Here is a 6,000-nt window from a genome sequence, read left to right as displayed (position 1 = left end):
GCAGAAAATTAAAATTTTAACAAAAATGTACTAATGTGCTAAACTATTGACTACACGTGTCTGCAGCTCGATTAGACACACATTTATATAGTTTAACAGAAAAAAAGTTGTTTTTGGGGTGGCTTGCTCTTTAAGGACATTTTTGAAGAAAATATGCTTTACAGCTTTAAGAATCAATTACAAATTACAAATGAGTCTTGATCTTTTTTAGTTCTAGGCCGTGTGTTTGAATACACAGTTACACAATAACTTCAGAATATAAATAGGAAAGGACAGGGCTGTGTTTTTTGGAAAAAGTTAGATTTTAGCGTTGTGCATCTTTCGGAGCATCAGTGTTGTCCCGCTGAATTAAAACATTCACATGTTCAATCTGCAACACCCCCCCCCCCCCCCCCCCCCGAAAAATTCTGAAGTTATAGAAATTCTGGGCAGTGGTGGTACCTGAAGCTGTCGTCCTTCAGACCTCTCTCCTCCTCACGCTCGAAGTCTAATCATCATCCTGACTGCAGACAGGAAAGACAGCTTGTGCAGAAAAGCCACACAGAGGGATTTAAATTTGTGTCGTGCTGCAGGCATGAATCTCCCTCACAGATCCATAAAGTTCATTCAGAGGCTTTTGGAAAAAAAGTAGCACCTTGGTATTAAACGTGCACGAACCCTCACAATCAGTCAGATGGATTTCTATAAAATCTAACTTCCACTTGCTGTTATTCCCATTCTGCTGAGTGTGTCTGCAAAAGGCTTCCTGTCAGGAAACTTTACCTCGTGTGCCTTATAGGGCACAGTCACATATGGAGAAAATAACCTTCAGCAAGCCGGACAGACAGCCGCTAATGAAAATTTCATGTGCAAACATGCCTCTGGTCAAATGCATGTGGTGTGTGTGCACGTATGCATGCGTGTGTGTGTGTTTGGGGGGGGACGGACACTTGAGTGCACATGACCACAGTAAACACAACATCCTTCTCTAAAGGATGAACACACACGAAACAGCAGCACTTGGGTGGGTTGGTGTGATGAGGAAGCTTTGTGCGTGTTCTATTCTTAACAGTGGAGCCTGATTGTTGCATATTTTATTTATTTGCTGACAGACTTTGTTAAACGTGAGCGGGTGGACTTGCTGAGCCTTCTTGAGGAAAGTTAACTTTTTGTTTGAGGGGAAAAAGAAACGAACTTTGGTGCTTTATGAGACCTCATAAGCAAGAGATTTGTGTTTTTACTTGAAGGGGTCCGTTAAGACTGTTTTAGGGATATTTATCTCACAAGAACACGAAAAGTCTACAGTAGGACTAGAAATATTACTTTTTCATGGTGTTCACACTCACCGTTTGACTCAGAGGTGCTAATATGATTATTTATTCATCACTGTTTTCCTGTTCCTTTCTCTCTGTCTAATTAAAAGTCATGGATCACCACCAAGACATGGCTGCCAGAGGTATTATTTATTTAAAAGCTTTCATGTGTGACCTTTGCTGCTGTTTGCACCTTCCATTCAAATGACAAACTCTTCTTCTGTCAAACAATCTTTCTCAGCTGCACAAGTTGGATTGTCTTTAGTGCACATTGAATATTTACAGTGGTGTGAAAAACTATTTGCCCCCTTCCTGATTTCTTATTCTTTTGCATGTTTGTCACACAAAATGTTTCTGATCATCAAACACTTTTAACCATTAGTCAAAGATAGCACAAGGCAGTTTTGAAATGATGGTTTTTGGGGAGAGAACAAAATCCAAACCAACATTGCCCTGTGTGAACAAGTAATTGCCCCTGAACCTAATAACTGGTTGGGCCTCCTTTAGCAGCAATAACTGCAATCAAGTCTTTTACAGTACTCTGGAGGAATGTTGGCCCACTCATTTTTGCAGAATTGTTGTAATTCAGCTTTATTTGAGGGTTTTCTAGCATGAACCGCCTTTTAAAGGTCATGCCATAGCATCTCGATAGGATTCAGGTCAGGACTTTGACTAGGCCCCTCCAAAGTCTTCATTTTGTTGTTCTTCAGCCATTCAGAGGTGGATTTGCTGGTGTGTTTTGGGTCATCGTCCTGCTGCAGCACTCAAGATCGCTTCAGCTTAAGTTGACGAACAAATGGCCGGACATTCTCCTTCAGGATGTTTTGGTAGACAGTAGAATTCATGGTTCCATCTATCAGAGCAAGCCTTCCAGTTCCTGAAGCAGCAAAAGAACCCCAGACCATCACACTACCACCACCATATTTTACTGTTGGTATGATGTTCTTTGTCTGAAATGCTGTGTTACTTCTACACCAGATTGAACTTTTGTCTCATCAGTCCACAAGGTATTTTCCCAAAAGTCTTGGCAATCATTGAGATGTTTCTTAGCAAAATTGAGACGAGCCCTAATGTTCTTTTTGCTTAACAGTGGTTTGCGTCTTGGAAATCTGCCATGCAGGCCGTTTTTGCCCAGTCTCTTTCTTATGGAGGAGTCGTGAACACTGACCTTAACTGAGGCAAGCAAGGCCTGCAGTTCTTTAGAAGTTGTCCTGGGGTCTTTTGTGACCTCTCGGATGAGTTGTCTCTGCGCTCTTGGGGTAATTTTGGTCGGCTGCTCACTCCTGGGAAGGTTCACCACTGTTCCATGTTGTTGCCATTTGTGAATGATGGCTCTCACGGTGGTTCGCTGGAGTCCCAAAGCTTTAGAAATGGCTTTATAACCTTTATCAGACTGATGGATCTCAATTACTTTTGTTCTCATTTGTTCTTGAATGTCTTTGGATCTTGGCATGGTGTCTAGCTTTTGAGGTGCTTTTGGTCTACTTCTCTGTGTCAGGCAGCTCATATTTAAGTGATTTCTTGACTGAAAAAGGTGTGGCAGTAATCATGCTTGGTGGTGGCTACAGAAATTGAACTCAGGTGTGAAACACCACAGTTGGGTTATTTTTTAACAAGGGGGGCAATTACTTTTTCACACAGAGCAATGTAGGTTTGGATTTTGTTCTCTTCCTAAATAATAAAAACCATCATTTCAAAACTGCATTTTGTGTTTACTTGTGTTGTCTTTGACTAATGGTTAAATGTGTTTGATGATCAGAAACATTTTGTGTGACAAACATGCAAAAGAATAAGAAATCAGGAAGGGGGCAAATAGTTTTTCACACCACTGTATACAGCAGGTGGCTGGAGAGCCAGCCACCGATCTCTAAGGTGACTTGCCGAGCCGCTGAGGGGACTGCTGGTGCATTGGGTGGGGGGGACTGGCTTGGGATAAAGTCCTTTGGGACACTTTGTCTCCTCGGTGTGTCCTTTTAATGCACTCAGGCTATGGATTGTGTTTTATGACACAAAAGTCTGTAACAAGCACCCAGGAGGAGAGCCGGGTATTGCGGTAATGATCTGATGAAACTGCCATAATAATAACGGCCCAAAAAAACTCCCAGCACACATCTTCTCGGGACCAAAATTTAAATCGGAGAGCTAAAAATAGAAATCTCATTCTGTGCACACTCCATCTGTACATGGAATCATCTCCAGAGTTTAGCATCAGATAAAAAACCTCATCACACCTCAGCAGAGGGAAACAACAGAAATGTTTAAGGAAAGATGATAAATGTTCACTGTTAGAATAAAGATATAAAGCCTGCACAGAACTGTAGCGACTTAGATCGTCTTATGTTGAGAAGCAAAGGGCTTCAAGGCGCTTTGGAAAAATCTTACCATCTCATGCAATATTGCATGATTGTGTGCAATCTGTCAGCCCTCCAGTGTACACTGACTATAGCTGGAAAAGTCTCTGAATTAGAGTCATTCCTATGTTGGCTATGCATGATTATCTGTGGCAGCCATCTTGAATTTGACTGACTCCAAAAATTAATCAGATGTGCGTCAAATGTTTGAAAGGTCCAGGACTTTGCTATGACTTCAGCGCATTGTGACTTCTTTGGCAAGGAGTGACATCACTGATCAGTGCCAAAAGGCGTCAATGAACATTAATAATATTAAAAGTTCAAATCTGTCAAAGTACGCTGCAGTTGAATCCATCCGGCAGACCAGGAGGGCAGCTATGTGACGTAAAAAGCAAAAACCAATGACCAGATAAAAATTTAATTCTTTATGACGCTCTGTGAAACCGCAAACACCATGAATTCTGGCGTTTGAAGGGGATTTACGCCATAAATTTCAGCGCTGGGAGTTTAGAAACTGCTTAGCCTAGTGAACTAGACTAAACTCTTGCCTTGCAAAATTTGGTCTAGGAATACTCCATTGGAACCTCCACAGCCCAGCATTCTGGCTGTCCAATCATTTCTCTCTAAAAGGGTTTCAAACCCTTAGAGCGTGTGACTGGTCCACAGTTTTTTGGGCTAATCAGGGCCCTCTATTCGTCTAGCGGTCCATCTAGTGATGCAACAGAGTGAAACAAGATGGCGACAGGTCTTTTGAAAAGACTTTTACAGTGATCCCTCGCTATTTTGCGGTTCGTTTATCGCGGATTCACGACTTCGCGGATTTTTTCTTTGGAGCCTTATTCAAGGGAAATTTGCTTATTCGCGGTATTTTTCTATGCGAAATATCAAGAAATTCCTGTTTTTTTTTCATAAATTTCATCATAAAATGCACTTTTTGTAATAAAACATTAAAAAAACCAAGTAAAAATACAGTTCTATGTAAAGGGAGGGTTTTAAAAGTCTGAATACGGTATACGTACCTGTTAAATAAATACTGTAAATATGGTGTCCCTACTTCGCGGATTTTCACCTATCGCGGCCAGGTCTGGAACGCATCTACCGCGATAAACGAGGGATCACTGTACATCATTTTGAAATTTCTGGACTTGGGTTTTAGTAGAATCCGGAGCAGATAGGTGTATTTAAGTCCTTTATTTAGAAAAAAGGATGTATTATCGCCTTCTTCAACAGTGGACTGACTAGTTTACCGATATTCGCTGCGGTATGTACCTCACGTTGTTCATTGTCCAGTAGCATGCGGAGATCATTTGAAAGACAATGGTAGAACCCGTTGCCAGGCTAGCAAATGCTGCTCATTTTGTTTTCTTTCCATCTTGCTTCACCAGAATCTCTTCCAGTTTTACAAATGCTGGTTGTTGGTGATTGCTGATGTCATTTCCTACTGAGTAGCAACCAGTCAGCATGAGTTAACCACAGGTCCTGCCCAGCGACTCTACTGGGCCCCAATATCCCAATACAGACACTCAGCTGGTCCCTGAAATGGACCCGGTGTCTGTCCAATCATCATACATCATCAGATAAAGCATATTACAGCATTTGCCTGTCTGAGTTTACAAGTCTGTCAGATAACCAGAGGTGTGACCAAGTCACTGCTTTGAAAGTCACAAGTGAGTCACAAGTCTTTCCAGTCAAGTCTCGAGTCAAGTCCAAGTCAAAGACAACCAAGTCCAAGTTGAGTCCAAAGCCAATGATGTGGAAGTCAAGTCCAAGTCCTTAACTTTGAATTTTCAAGTCATAATCAAGTCATCTGTCCAACTTGAATTTAATGAAAATGATAATAACTAAATTCCAGAAATAAAGCTTCTTAGCGCTTCATTTATTTGCTCAAACAAGCAGGAAGTGCAGCTGAAACTGATTGTAAACGAAGAGCTGCTGCTTTTACTGTAGCAGTACAAGATCAAACCCAGAACCAAGAATGATTCATGATTTTTGTCCATGTCGTGCCACTTTTGTGCTAAAATATCAAATATGCTCAAGTCATCATCAAGTCAACAGATGCAAGTCGATTCAAGTTGCAAGTCATTGGCGTTCAAGTCCAAGTCAAGTCGTAAGTCTTTATAGATTTTATCAAGTCAAATCAGAAGTTATTAAAATAATGACTCGAGTCTGACTTGAGTCCAAGTCATGTGACACCAGCCCACACCTCTGCAGATAGGCATACACAGTCAGATCATCATACACTTTGTTTAGAACAACTATATGTTACCCTGATGAGCCATGTCACCCGTCAGATCATCGTACACTTCTTAAACAATCAGCCATGAATCCTAATGCAGCTTTTCTGAACGTGCAATGCC

This window comes from Nothobranchius furzeri, chromosome 18, assembly GCF_043380555.1.
Source record: "Nothobranchius furzeri strain GRZ-AD chromosome 18, NfurGRZ-RIMD1, whole genome shotgun sequence".
NCBI classification, from domain to species: domain Eukaryota; kingdom Metazoa; phylum Chordata; class Actinopteri; order Cyprinodontiformes; family Nothobranchiidae; genus Nothobranchius; species Nothobranchius furzeri.
Note: the sequence above shows the minus strand (reverse complement) of the source record.